The sequence below is a fragment of the Leuresthes tenuis genome, unplaced genomic scaffold (assembly GCF_036924035.1).
Source record: "Leuresthes tenuis unplaced genomic scaffold, fLeuTen1.0.hap1 SCAF_18, whole genome shotgun sequence".
In the NCBI taxonomy this organism is placed as follows: domain Eukaryota; kingdom Metazoa; phylum Chordata; class Actinopteri; order Atheriniformes; family Atherinopsidae; genus Leuresthes; species Leuresthes tenuis.
In genome coordinates, this window is record NW_027325372.1 from 15,977,182 (window position 1) to 15,990,562 (window position 13,381).

The following is a 13,381-nucleotide window of genomic DNA, read 5'->3' on the forward strand; positions in this document are numbered from 1 at the left end:
GAAAAAGAGTCATCTGTTATGTAAATGCATAAAGCATAGCATATGCTGCTTTGATTTAACATATTTCCTCTCACTTAAATGTAGGTTTTTGTCATGTGCGTATTCAAATTAAAAGTCAAAACACTTGATATATTTCCTTGATTATCTACTGTCTTATTATTGACAGATTACATTTTGATAATAGTTATTTCTTCTAAATTTGTGTACATTTGACGCTGACTTTATTTCATTTCACTTTTCTTCAAAGCGATGTGTGACAGTGTTTGTTTTAATAAAAAAAAAACAGCAGTGGAGATCATCTAAACCTGTTGCCACGCAGCAAAGACTTTACACAAACTAAGTGCATTAAAACATCTATGAGGCAAAGCTCAATTCAATTCAGTTTTATTTATATAGCGCCAAATCACAGCAAATGTCTTCTCAAGGCACTTTAATAAGTTAATGGTCAATGCGCAAAAAACAATTTAGTGAGTTTGAGCCTCAGCCTCAAAAGGATGTCTTTGAATTTTCATTTCAAGGATTTTGAAACAAATCAGAAAGTCCGCACTCTGTGTAGGAGACCCCCCTCCTTTTTGTTGGCCTAATTGGATACGTGCACATTCATTGAAAATTCAAAATGGCTTATCTCAACGGAAGTTCATTATCTGCAGTGGACGTAAGTATTCTTTGGCAAATGTGAGCTGGATGTAGAGAAAACCACTCTATGCCACTCCACATGCTCATGTATCAACACACACATCCACAGACACACAAAACCTTGCATACATTCACAGAGGTGAAGAGGGTCTCTCTGTCTCCCATTTCCTCTCTGTCTGATGCCATTACCATTATCTGTGCCATGCTGATGGTGACCATTTCCAGCCCTGGAAGTGTGTGGCCAGCAAAGTACGCAGCAAATTGCCCCACTATTAACTAATCAGTGGATGAACGTACATTGATGTGCCTGATGTTCTGTTCTGTTACTATTACAGTCAGCCTCATAATAATGCATAACCACCACTGAAATTAAGTTTTAGCGTCAGGTCGTGGTCGTTCAAAGTGTTTCTACCACGCAGCTAAGTCTTCCCAATCTTCACGTAATTGAAATGAAGTCAACTGACTGACTGCCAACTTATTACGTTATTAAACAAGCCATCACATGTTCATTCTTTAGATTTTTCTTTTAAGGTTTTTGGTTGTATAACGAGTTGATGAGCACTTCATGTTTGATGCTCTCCTTTATCATCCAGGGCTGTGAGTGCAGATGTAGAGATTTACAGAATAGCTTTTCTTAAGCTAAGAAATATTTTTTATCAAATTTTGCGCATTCAGGGAAAAAACGCATTCCACTATGGAAATAGGACTTTCCTGTAGTGCCAGTCTCCTCAAAAGTGTTCACAAAACTCTCCAGGTACTGCTTAACTTCCCACTCATAAGTTATCTTGGGTTCAAATTTTTGTCATATTTCAGTGTCTGTTTTTAGCTTTCCTCAGTTAAACTTAAAACACTCAGGAAACCTCGATGAAAGATGACCAAAGTGAAATAAATCATGGCGATATCTTTGACTGTGCCTAAAAACAGCCCTATACTGGACAGCAGCCCAGTCTTACCAGAAATGGTCAAATATGAGAAGAATGAAGGTAAAACTTGAGCATCGTACATTTTTTGGAGTTATTATTGGGAATTTGTAACATGTTTTTTATATATTCATTTCTTTATCTGTCATGAGAATGAGTTGTGGACTGTGAAAGAGATTAAAACAGAACCATTCATCCAAACCCGTGTGTATTGAAGCAAAACGTGCTAAAAGTAACTTTTGGAATTCAAACAAGATGCAAAACTGGTTGAGTTGTGCTAACATCTTTTAAGTGAGCAGCAACGCATTGATACAGGCAGTAGTAAACAGGGCAGTCACTTTTCAGTTTGTCAGCTCATTAAACTTACTTAATGTTAACGTGCCACTTAGAATCTGCATTGCTCTTAAAAATCCCAGCCTGCTACGATTTGGCAGGTATCATTATTTTACAGCTTGCATACTTCAAACATTATATCACAGCCTATATCTAGGATATCACCATTTGCCTGTTGCAGTGTAGTTTGCAGTGAACTTTTGCACCGAGCCTGGCTACCTTCAGCTTTACTCTCTGTTCTCCTCACATACCTACCTGTATAAATACTAATCATCACACTAACACTGCTTTAGTAATTACTCTCCTCAGTGTATATACATACCAAGTTTATTCTGATCCAGTCACATTCAGCATTATGACATTCAGCGCTACATTTTGAGTTTACATTTGTGGTCTTCTTGCCTTTCTTTTAAAATTCTTTCTAATAAAATTATTTTAAATGTTCTTTCCCTGCCTGTCTCCAGTGCAGGAGTTGTTATTTGGATCCCTCACCACTAATGCTGCACACTACTGCAGGACATAGAAATAGTTCAAAATTCCATCATTTTTTAAAACTTTTTATTATTGATTATTAATGTAACTTTTCTCTTGAGGATATTTACACAGATATTCTAACTCATCTGTACTTTATAGGTTTGTATGTATGAAATAAAATCTCAGTAAATTCATTAACTGCAGTTGAAAGGTTTGTTTTTAATTATTTTACTGTTGTGGAATATCTAATGTGGCATGTTTCAATAGTATAAATGTAAAAAAAAAGTTATAATCAAAGAAAATCTTTCTGATTTCTTGAATGTTGTCACTTTCATGTCTCACTGTCAAAAAAAATACAAACAAAATCACACTCAAGAACTATAGAACCAGTTCAAAATAAAGAAAGATAATGAGAGATTGGCTGAGACCAGGACTGCACTGTCATCTAAGTGATGAAACAATGTTCTTTATTCCCTCTTCCCATGCACAGTTCATAATTCACATCTTCAGGAAAACTTGGCTTTTACCTATACCATAGACATAGAATAGTAATAATAATTAAAACGGTATGCAGCATGCTTTCCTTTCCTTTCAAGATTAAACACGTCTTTCTGAAGAAAACCTTCAGTCAATGAAACCATCTGTCAAAGAAAAAAAGAAAGGAATAAAGGTAGCTGCCATCAGTATATGCCAAAACAATAAAGAAATGTATTTATACCATCCAGTTTAACCCAATACTGCAATAAAATTTGATATAATTTTGAAGATAATCAAATAAAATCAGTTCAGGGAGGGATTCAACTTTTTACTGCAGAGGGTTACTGTGTTAAAATGATGTATTATCATTATCATTACACAACACCTGCAGTGAAAAAAATATAAATGTCTGCATTTTATAATTTTTCACAAAGGGAAGTGAACTTTTTCAGTAGTTTCAATCTCTTGCATGCAAAAAAATCACGATTCCCAGATTTCCTTAAATGGTCATATTCTCAGGGTATTGCACACCTCAGGTAGAATATGTATGGCATCTACTCCAACCATTTTAAAGCAGATGTTTTTTCTCTGCAAGAAATGACTGACATGCCACTGCTTTTCAGAGCACAGCACTTTGTTTTTGTTTCTGAGATGTCTTCAAGAAAACGTGTTTGGTTACAAGGGCGAGCTGACCCTTTTCAGCCTAACTAAATACCCTCCATTCTTCGATCAGCGAAGGCAGTTTGTTTTTTCTAGCTAACAACAAAGCTGTGAAAATGGGTTTGTTCGCTACACTTCATAGATGACAGTTTTATAAACAAGGCCTATAGTAACACCGGTTCTGCAGAGGGACTGAAGCTGAAGGTCAAGACTGTTCCAACACTAAAAGGGCATAAGTCAGAACCCCAAGTGATGACTGACACTGATTTAAATGTCTGTGTTGTTTTGGTATTAGTCGTATGAATGACTTTTAATACAAATATCATGGGTACACTGAGTCAAGAGTCAGTTAGGGGGCTAACAGTACTTTGCATTAATACAAGGTTCAAGGTTCAAGGTTTTTTATTTGCCATTTGTGCATAAACCAACAGTCCAGAATTCTTGTGCAGAGGCTCTCTCGTAGTCAAGAGTTTAGCTAATAGAAAACTTAAATAAGAAGTATAAAATATAGAAACGCTATACAACGTTAGGAAATTAGGCACTGTAATAAGAAGAATATAGAATATAACAAAATATATAAAATATTGAGACACTGCACAAAAGGTGGTAATATGTACACAATTTTAACCACAGTCCTAAACAACAGGAGAGGGTGATGTTAGGTGACAGAGTAATAAATAGTAAATAGACTAGTCCTGGGGTTGTGATGGGGGAGTAAGAGAGTGAGAGGGAGTTAGAAAGAGAGAAAGAGACAGAGAGAATTGTGTGGGAGTATTGCACTGACAGAATATTTATCAGAAAATGTGATACATTTGTTCTCCGAAAGTATCCATTTGTTGCTTCTACAACCACACAGAAACACAGAGTTACTCACAGAGGCAATCAGTTTGCATTTATCACTCCCCACAAAATTTGTGCTAAGAAAAGCAATTAGCGACTTAGACTCGGGTGGTGACGTGCTCCAAAACACAGCATGTTTGCCTCCAGGAATTCGATCAATCCGAAGAGGCTGTAGCCAAGTCCTCTCATTCTCAGGAGAACAATTCCCTCGTGAGAAAGCTCTTCCTTGCTCTGAAATATTTACAAACAATTTGGAGCTAAGATGGGTGCAAAGCTAACCCAGAGGTACCAAAGATTAAGAACTGAATGATAGGAAATGATCAGGCACGGGTCCCACTCTATCCTGAATTGCTAACTTCCACTTGCCTCAGTGTACACAGACAGCACACTGCAGTTGATGGCATGAAAGCAATTAAAGAAGTATCTCTGCCACTGGACTTCAGCTGAAAGCCATTAACAACAACTACCCTTCTGGGAAAAGAGCTCCTTGTATGCTCAGCTGGGTCAGGGAGCAGGTTCTGTTTGGGTGCTACAAGCTGTAAACAAACTGAGAGAGATGGGAAGAGTAAGTGAGATCTGTGCTGTCAAGAGTAAAAACGGGAGACAGAAGGACAACTAAAATAGCAGCGCAAGCCCTCCAACAATACTTTAATTATATGGCATGAGGGTAAAAATGGGAACAAATTAAATGAGGTTTAAATAAATACAGTAATCTAATAGCAGCAAGGGTAAATAAGGAAACTTTATAACCTAAATTCAATTAGCATGAGAAGCAGTATTACAAATTGTGGGAACAAAGACATAAGAAAATAAGACAATTAAAAAGAGAAAGAGTAGAGCACTGTGACCAGATTGTGAAGAACAGGGTAATTATGCTGCAAATCACCTTCTCTTAGCACAACAAGCCCCTTAAGCCTCATTCTGACGCCCTTTCAAGCCCTTGGAAACAGCCGGCCTAGTCCATCTTTGCTTCACCAAGAAAGATCAAGAGGCCAGAGAGGACAATAGTGTGTGATGGTAACCAAGATCATAGGCATTGCCACTGAGGCTGAAAAGAGACAGCGTTTGAAGTTTCCCATGGATGATGCAGGGAGTATATTTGTGCAAATAGTCCTTGAGTGATGAGAAATAGCACAGGAGCAAACAGTAATAACTTCCTGATTTGAAACAGCAACAAAGTATCATTCAACATGAAACCACCAGATTTCAACACACAGACCTAAAAGTAGCTCATTTTGCACAAAAAGGGAAAAAGACACTCGCCACAACCTCCAAAGTCTACATAATGGCTTTCCCTAGATGGCCTCGATCAATCACTGAAAACCTTAATAGTGGGTCATTACACCTAGTATTACAGCCGACTCTGTGAGTCACGGAGAGTGTGAGCGAAAATGAGGATGAAAAAGAGCTGAGCAGCAAAGGAAATCATTGAGTGGTCTGATGGTCTAGGGATATTGTAATAAGTCAGAATTACAAACCTCTCACCGAACACACAGAGCTGTCATTGAAGGAGGAAAAAAACACGAGCTGTCGGTACATTAAATACTGCAAACTATGTTGGGTTTTGCTTTCAAGCCCCCTGGGAGTGAGACTCTAGTGCTGAACCTCAGGAGTCTACTAAGCAGACCGACGTGTCACTAATCCTCTTGCTAGACTTTTCTTTGAGCCTCAAAAATGGTTTGGGAATCATTTATTATCTGAATCATCTTTTTTTCATTATGACTAGATTTTTTTTTTCATTGTCAAAAGTTTTCATGAAGTTATACGCCTCCTAAAAAGTCACTTTGTTACTTTCAACATTTATTCTGAGTGAACTCATTCTCCTTATCTTCGTTGTTCCAGATAGATGACATTAAATAAACAGACTAATGTAATTTTAAGAAACAAAGAAAAAGAAAGAAAAGGAGAGAGATACATAGCTTGACTCTGGCTCCTGCAGCCAGAGTCAAGCTATGTCTTATGTCTTATTTTCCTTTGTCTGACTGGTAGATAAATGAAAAATTAAAGTGTGAAGATGGGAAGGAAGTGACAAAAATAGGCCCAACTGGACAGAGCTATGCAATCCGTTTCCCCCTGAATCCAAATCTAAAGTAAACTAAAGTTAACTAAGCTAAACTAAAATTCACACACTGATGGCCTTTGGCCTATTTAGACAGCAAATATCGTGCCTACTTCTCGTCAATAAATACATGTGAGTGGACTTTAAAATAAAAGCACAGCTATGATATTACCTAAAGATGCATAAATGCATCAAACAGAAGCATGTTTTTTGTTTTTAAATGGGTTTTTACTTACTCCTAAAATGTATAAACTGGGATCAAACGACTACTGAATCTCTCTCTCTGCCACATACACACATATTTGTACAATCCATTAGCACAATGCCTTTTGTAGCCCCTTACCCTCCCTGAACAATGTATGAATTCCAGCTATCCCTGAAATGAAGTCTTGAATATGAACTACAGAGAAAGAAAGAGATGGGCTTCATTTATCGCTAAAGAGAATCCATTGGCACATTTAAAGAGATACGACCCAACGCTAAAGAGAGGTCCGAAGACAAACTCATGTCTGTGTGTGTTGACTAAGCAGGTAATGTAATTAAATAGGAAAAAACTGATCAGCAGGAAAATGAATGTTTGACAGCAGTACAGAATGTCCAAGAGTCTTGTTTTTCTTTACAAAACGACATTGCCCAGTTAAACATAACACAGACACAATTTAGGCCTTTAATATTCAATAGAAAGCTGACAATAAGTCATTTGAAGTTCAAGGTTTCCAAAGAAAATCACCATTCTAGCTTCAAAACTGATTATAAGACTACAGGCTTTATCTTTCTCTGCTGCCTACATCTCAACGAAAAAGGCAAGCAATTCTACTTTCCAAAATGTCAAACTATTCCTTTAATAACCTTTTCACGTTTTCTCTGACATGCCATTATTTTTGTGTGGTGCAACTTTCATTAGTAAAAAACTGTCTGTGACAGCTTCTTTATTGATTGTAGGCACATATGCAGCTAGTTGTTTTTTTGGAGCTGGTTGACAGCCCCAAATTCAAAGAAGAGGGTCAATAATACTCTGCTGCATCTATCAAAACGTCAGCATTTATATTTATGAGAACATTTGTATGAAGACACCAGCATATTTGAAGTGTTAATTTGGACATCTGGCTGGTAAACAGCATGGAATTAATAGTCTGTTTTAAATCCCGTAAACTGTCCAAGACAAGACAACAGTAATAGTTCCCTCTGCATGTGTCAGTAATCCAGAGTTATGCTTTGTGACTGCATGTCTCCCCGGGCGACAGAAGGCTATCAGAAGTTGGCACTAAGGCACACTAAACCCCTCGGGAAGTGCTTTCCAACCAGATACGGGAGCAGCGAGGTGAAAGTATTTGGAGGAAAAGATGGAAACAGAAGGAATAGGGGGATGAGCAAAGGACAGGAGAGACTGAAACTGCAACTAACTGTCAAGGAGAAAGAGCAAAAGGAAGGCGATGAAGAGGGCAGACAGAAATGGAGAAAATCAAATCATACAAGTTGAGGCAAGCCAGCATGTCCTGATAAAGCTTTTGTCTTTTTTTTTTTTAAAGAAGGCTGAAAATAAGAAAACTAAGAAATGAAGAAGAAGTGTGAATTAAGGAGGAAATATATATTTTAGGGAAAAAGAGCATGTAAAGAAACGGAGAAAGGGAAAGAAGGTAGGGTGGATAAAATGATCTGAGCACATGATCAGCAAATATAAAACCAGAGAGTGATTTATTCTGTAGACATGGATGTTAGCAGCAAAAAAAATGCATCAATCACAGTGCTGTCATTGAACCAGAAGGGCTCCACAATGTTGACGTGAAAGGCTTCATCACATACTTTTCTATTTGTAATGTAAAGTGTTCTGCTCACACATGTGACTTCACACTGACTTAAAGTTGTGTGTCTTGTTAATTAACAACAATTAAGAGTAATTGTTACTAGTTGTTTGCCCGTAACCACTCAAAACAGCAGTAAGAACAGAAGATTCTGGGTATTAAACAGGGTCTACAGCTTTCTTAGCCTGCTGGAAATTTAGAAACATTTCTGACTCACTGAGTTTGCACTGAAAGTCTGATTTAAATGACAGACTTTAATCAGACCTTTTTTGATAATGAAATACATGTGTTTAAGTTATACCAAGTCCAGCAATGGCTTTTACTTGATTCTGAAAAAATGTTTTTTTATGTTTTTAAACCTGTAATGTGATTTTTATTTTCACGTTAAGGCAAATTTGTGTGATGTAATAATAATTGAAAGGGATGTGAAACTGCCTACTCGCTGGCTTTCCTTATGATTCTTCATGATTTCAGATAGGGAAAACTGGATCAATCCGGCTGGTAAGGGACCACGTTTTGCCACCAGCTGTGCAGTTGCAGCATCCTGAGTGGTAGAGCTGCTGCTGACTGAATTAAGGAGGAAAACATAAAACAAGCAAGAGGAGGCACAAAGGCATGGTAATGAAAATATTAAAACATCGGAAATGGGTCTACACACACGTCTCACAGCACATTCCCTCCTGTCTGCTTGTAGGCCATCTGATATTTGCTCTAGTCTAGCACCACCTATTGATACTACCTCAGTCGTTCAATGTTTGAAGCATTGTAGATTCAGCACTGTTTTTAGAGATGTATCACAGCACCTCATGCATGGGTCCATTTGTGTTAGATTAACAACAATGCTGAGATAAATATGTTTTCCTCTCATTAATTTTCATGTGCACTTATTCCCTGAGTTCATTGTCAAATCACATTCAAAGGCTGCAAGCTCCTTTTGCTGTTCATCCAACCACCTGCACTTGGCAAACAGCTTAACGGGGTGTAGATGACTGAAACAGATGACTGTGAAATTAAATTTTACGACAGCAGATCCACTCATCCTCATGGAAAACCATGAGCAAGAGCATTTGCACTGAATTAAGTTCATATCTGACTCATACAGAGAGATACAAGAGAAGAGTAGCGTTGATCCTATAACCGGTTCAGCTTGCTCAATAGTTTTAGGAATGTCTATGTAAGTGTCCCTTGCTGTTCTAAAATGCCTTCATCACTTCATACAGGCCCAGCGGTGCGCTTGAGAAGAATACATAAAGCTGCGTAGAAGAAGCCCTCACTCTGATTCCAACAGTGCTGTCACGCTATGAAATCGAAAAGGTTAAACCACACTCTTGGATCTGCCTAAGCTTGATGTATGACTTGCTAACATGGGCTCTTTACATCTTATGGGTGACCTTTCAGTTTCTTGGAATGTGTATCAAGGTTGGCTTCGTTTTAAAAGTTTGAAAACTACCACTGGGAGTAATTAATATCGTGACAGTAAAAATGTCCATATCATCCAACTGGCTTTTTCCACATAGATAACTGTTCATGTCAATTCACATGATTCATCGCGGATTTGCTTTGCTTTGCCAAGAAAGCTTTATACAGCTGGAGTGTGTATAAGTGTCACACAGCCATACGGAGTAAATTGAGTGCAGTGTTCGTGATAGCGCAGATTATGATGCTCAGATGCAGATTAGGAGTGACATCCTGGATAATTTCATATATCTATGAATGTATCATGGACCATTAACATGATTATTACAGAGGAATAACAACAGGCAGTGGACATGTACTGAACTTCTCTGAGTGATGGGCACCAATTACATGAAAATGCCTCTGTGTGAGTTCGTGTGTGTGTTAGGGACAGGAAAGGAGACAGACGCTATGCGTGCATAGGGTGTAGAGTTGTGTATTTACATTGGAGCAGTGTGTAAATGGTGTATTCCCAGGGAGACTGACCTAAATGCCACAGGATCACAGAGGGACCGTTGTCCAAAATAAGACACAAAAGCACAAAAAAGCAGCATAACTGCTTTCTCCCCATTTGTCATGTTTATGCATGAAAAGATTGCTGTGGAAGTCTGAACCGTCAAAATATAAAACGCCACTGAAATCAAGCCCACAGTGAACACGTTTTAAAAAATGATCATGTGAGGCACATTGTCTTTCAAAAGCCCTATCTGTCTCTTCATGCAGACCCCTGTCTCCTGCTTCTGTTACCTTCAAACAGGGAAGCGCCCACCCGTTACTGACCACACGGAAAGCTTGACCAGACAGACCGCTTCTGGCATGATGGACGATGAATTTATCTCAGAATGCAGCCAGACAGACTGCCAACAGACACTATTCACTGCAGGGCACCTAACGTATCTTAGCCTGCATATCTGCACGGTTCTACTCAAGGCTGGCTTTCCCACTCTGGGCTGCTTCTGAATCTGTTTTCCTTTCCTGACAGCCTGAATACGTGTTTGTTGCTATTCTCGTCCTTCTCTGATTTGCATATGAATATTATCAGAGTCCTGTATATATTTGCTGAGAAGTTGCTGTTGTTTGCAGTCATGGCTCACTGATGCCACTAAAGCCTCAATAAAACCCTCGATCACACAAGCTGTTACCCTAAACACAGTTACATAAACTAAGGCATCTCCAAAGGAAAAATGTTAGCTGCAGTCATGTTCCTCAGAGTCATTACTGTTTCTGCAACTAGAATCCTGAATCCTGAAGTGAGGCAGCATTAAGCAACAATTTTGGTTTATTTCCTCTCCGATTTGTAGGCGGTGGGCCCATGAAGGAATGCCTATTTTCCCCTTCTGTGAATTTGCTAAAAAAAATCAATATGGAGCTACACACATGAAGCTGGTTTAAAGCATGGAGAAAAGAAAGTCTTGCATGAATACGGCTTGGGAAAATAACACTCACAGAAGTCAGCAATACTTTCTGAAAGCACGCAAGAAAAAGGTGCTTCTTCCACAGTCCTGTTTTATTGTAGTTAATACAGCAAAGGCTGCATGAAATGACCATTAATCTGTGTGTATCAGACAATTTTGTGCATCGTTCTGCATTATTGTTAGTTACTATGCGTGTTGTAGTGTGTCTACCGTTGCTCCATTTCTCTCCTGCTTTAGTCTGAAGAGATTCATGGGCTCTTTGTAAATAAAACCGCTTCACTGGTGTTGTCAAATGTGTAAGTCTTGCATGTGTGTATGTTAGTGTGACGTAAAAAAGGAATCATCTTCTTCCCTTCTCTCAAGCTGTGAAGAGGAGGGCATGTTCAGATTAGTTCCTGCCATGTCTGCAGAGTCTTATTTTAAAAAAAAACCTCTACAAATTTGCATTGATTCACCAAAAGACATCCAATCAGCTGAAGTTGACTGTGGTATTTCTGAGCATTAATCTCAATTAAAGACTCTGTCAATCAGGATTCTTTTTAAAGAAATAGCTCCCAAAAAAAACCTACAGAAGAGGTTTTTGTACCCATAAATAATAAATGTGTATTTTTTCAAAATTACTCTTGATTTAATTTATCAAAGCCAAAAAAAAAAAAAACAACTGCGCAGAACAGATTGATATTTATCTATAATGAGCAACTATTACTATCATTATTATCATTATTCTTGATTGAAACAGTCCTTCTACGAGCCACAACTAAAATAAACTCATAAAAGAAAAAAAATCAAACCCCGTTTATTTGGCATTAATCATCTCACACAAATGCCTCTCGGGTCTCCTTTTCATCAGTGCAGATTACAAGAGATCAAATTAAGCAAACTGGGACTGACTGTCAAAATCCAAATCTTTTACCACGAAGTGCATGTCTCCCCTACTTGAAATTTAGAAAGTTAGAAAAGAAAAATTTCGGTCCGTGACTCACAGATTTCAGAGGATGAAGCTCCTGTCAAAGAATTAGATGCGGAGGAGAATCAGCTTCCACACAGAAGTCCTTCCACCAAGACCGACAACGAGCTTCTGCGCAATTTAACGCAGCGTTGATAAAAAAAATTTTAAAAAACTTTACTTTATTTAGTCCAGGATAATCAAAGTCATAGTTTAAAAAAAAAAACAAAAACAAAAAAACAAACAGTTAAATTCTTCTACTGTGGCGGATTTACCGAGCTGTCCACCTTTTATATAAGTCTATAGGGTTGGTTAAAAACCGGCTCTGCGCGCGGGAGTGGAGAGGTGTAGTGTGGCCGTTATCAGCGGTGACAGGAGACTGTAATCCGAGTGCGTTTACGCGGACTGTCGTGTGGCGGCGGAGCTCCTCCTCGCCTTACCTCTGTCTGCCTTTGAGTGTTGAAGACAAACACAACGAGAAGCGTTTTCAGGCGCGGATTGGACGCTCCTCAGGACACCGGTAGCCTATGAAAACACAAATAATATGGCAGCCTCCTGCGGTCTGCGCTGATTGTTGAATCTGATTTATCTATCCCAGAATATGTCTTTTCTCTTGGTTTCTCTTCTGATGGTCACATCCCAATCCCATCACAAGCTTATCTTTAATTATCAATACTGTATTGGGCTATTTATAGATGACCATATTTTATATGTGACAAATCTAATCTATGGCCACATATTTATGTCCCAAATCACATGAATTGAAACAATTAATTGTTATTGTATTTTTTCCAATTCTCTTTAAAGAAACATTGAAAGTCCTTTAAGGGAAACCATCACCAGCATGGATTTCAAGCAGACTTTTTGTGAAAAATGAGTGAGTCATGGAGACTGTCCCGCTCCCAAATAGGACCTCCATCCTATGTTCACACAGGCTAAAACCATAATAATCGCGTTTGAAGAATATGCGACCTCTAGCGGCCACGAGAGCAACTGTATGTGAATTGCAAAAATGAAGGTAACGGCCACGCGTAAAATTAATGTATCTTAGCCCGAATCATGTTAGTTTTCCTATCAAAACCAAGTCGTTTTGATTTGTAACTCTAAACAAGTGATGCTGTTTCCTAAACCCAACCAGAAATTGACATATTAATAATCTGACAAGTATAGTCATAATGTGTTGTGTCTACTCCTATCCAAAGCAACCATTAAGAAAAGCCATACATATGAGGGAGTGATGGTTTGTTAAAAAAGAAAGAAAGAAATGTAACCCTGATCATGGTCATTTAAAGCACTGTTTTTTCCTTAACCCAACCAGGAACACAACTCAGATCAGAAGAAAACAGTCATATCTTGGTCTTGAA

General features: G+C 38.3%; 1 protein-coding gene across 1 annotated transcript in view; it reads right to left on the reverse strand.

Moving 5' to 3' along the window:
• The window catches only part of calcr (calcitonin receptor), a 61,551-nt gene extending 49,109 nt beyond the window's left edge, over positions 1-12,442 (reverse strand). Inside the window, exon 1 of the mRNA XM_072370788.1 lies at positions 12,055-12,442. The gene's annotated coding sequence lies outside the window, so the exon portion shown is untranslated. The remainder of the gene's footprint in view (positions 1-12,054) is intronic.
• Positions 12,443-13,381: the final 939 nt, after the last annotated feature.